Genomic DNA, 1,615 nt, shown 5'->3' with positions numbered 1-1,615 from the left:
AATAAATATGTGGATTAAGCGATCGTAAAAAGTAAAAAAATATCAAAAAACCATAAAAATGGTGGTATAATTATCATTATCATTGAAAAGGATAAAAACATATATATCTCCTATAAATAATGGCATTATTACAATTTAGTTATATATTTATGATCTTAATTGCATAAGAATATAAAGACATGAACTTTCGGACTTTAATGTTATCATAGCGATGATTAAAAAGATAAACTAAAATAGAAAATCTGATAAAGGATATACAGAGCTTTGTTTTTTTTTTCAAAAATATGCCCCATTTTCAGAAAAAAACGCATAATTATTAACTCAATGGATAAAATATCAGTTTTATGACAAAAATTCGGAGAAATAGACGGAAATATCATGGTAAAAATCGTATTATTTTATTTTCTTATCTAGAAAAGGGGTAAATTTGATCAATGACCATTTTAGATCAGCTTTGTTTAGATAAAGGCCAAAAGAAAACTGTTGAGAACATAACACAGGTTTATAAAAACTAAAAAATAAAAGGATTCATATATTTCTATTTATCAATTCTAGTAAATATTTTATTTTTTTCAAGAATCGCGCACTTTTTTCAAACAATAAATAAAAGATTAGATAGTAATAGCAGTGATATAAATAATAAAATATAATTTCATATAAAGTAACAATATTAAACCTTTATATACATTCTTATGTAAAATTCAAAATGTATAAATCAAGTTTATTATATGTAAAATAAAGCAAAACAGGATATTTAACATATACGATAAAACATCTTAAAGAAGCTAAAGATTATTAATACATTAAGACACAAAATTGAATTATTGTAAGCAAATAATTATATCCAACGAAAAACGTAAAACATAAAAACAAAACAGCAAATGTTGATATATAAATAATATCCAATGCTTATTCAATTTACAGTGTATATTTAATTTATTTCCTTGTCTATAATTATTATAATTGAACCTTCGATTGAATCTTGCTAAAAAAAAATTTTATAAAAAAAAAGTCCAAATTAATTTATTTAACCCATGTCTATAATCATTGTAAAATTTGAACCTTCAGACAAAATCCATCTAAATAAAATTTCAAAAAAAAAATTTCAAAATCGATTATATTTAACCCACGTCTAAAATCATTATAAAATATAAATCTTCAGAATATATCATAATTCTTGTATATAATTCTAAAAATATAAAAATTACACTTTAATATTCTAGTGAAACAGTAAATGCTTGGCAATTTAATAACTTGAGTGGATAAAACCATGAATTTTCAAATCTAGAAATATAAAATTTATGTTCACATTTGAAAAGCTAACTATTAGATTTATTAAAAAATGGAAGATAAATAAAAAAATATTTAGTCATTTATAAAAAAAGAGGACCAAATAGCCATAAAATTGTTTGAAAATATAATAATAAATTTTCCAGTTTTTATCCATTTGTAAAAAAAACCAATAAATATATTATTTAGTTTAACAAATAAAAATAAAATCTAAAAAAACATACGATTTTTGATTTTATTTATATAAAAACAGAAAAAGAAACAAAATTTATCATAATGTAATAGTTATATCGATTAGAGAATAAATATAAAAACATTATATTAC

This window comes from Rhyacophila brunnea, unplaced genomic scaffold (genome assembly GCF_057557595.1).
Source record: "Rhyacophila brunnea isolate RB1 unplaced genomic scaffold, BYU_Rbru_1.0 scaffold_103, whole genome shotgun sequence".
Classification (NCBI taxonomy): Eukaryota; Metazoa; Arthropoda; class Insecta; order Trichoptera; family Rhyacophilidae; genus Rhyacophila; species Rhyacophila brunnea.
This window is presented reverse-complemented; position numbering follows the sequence as displayed.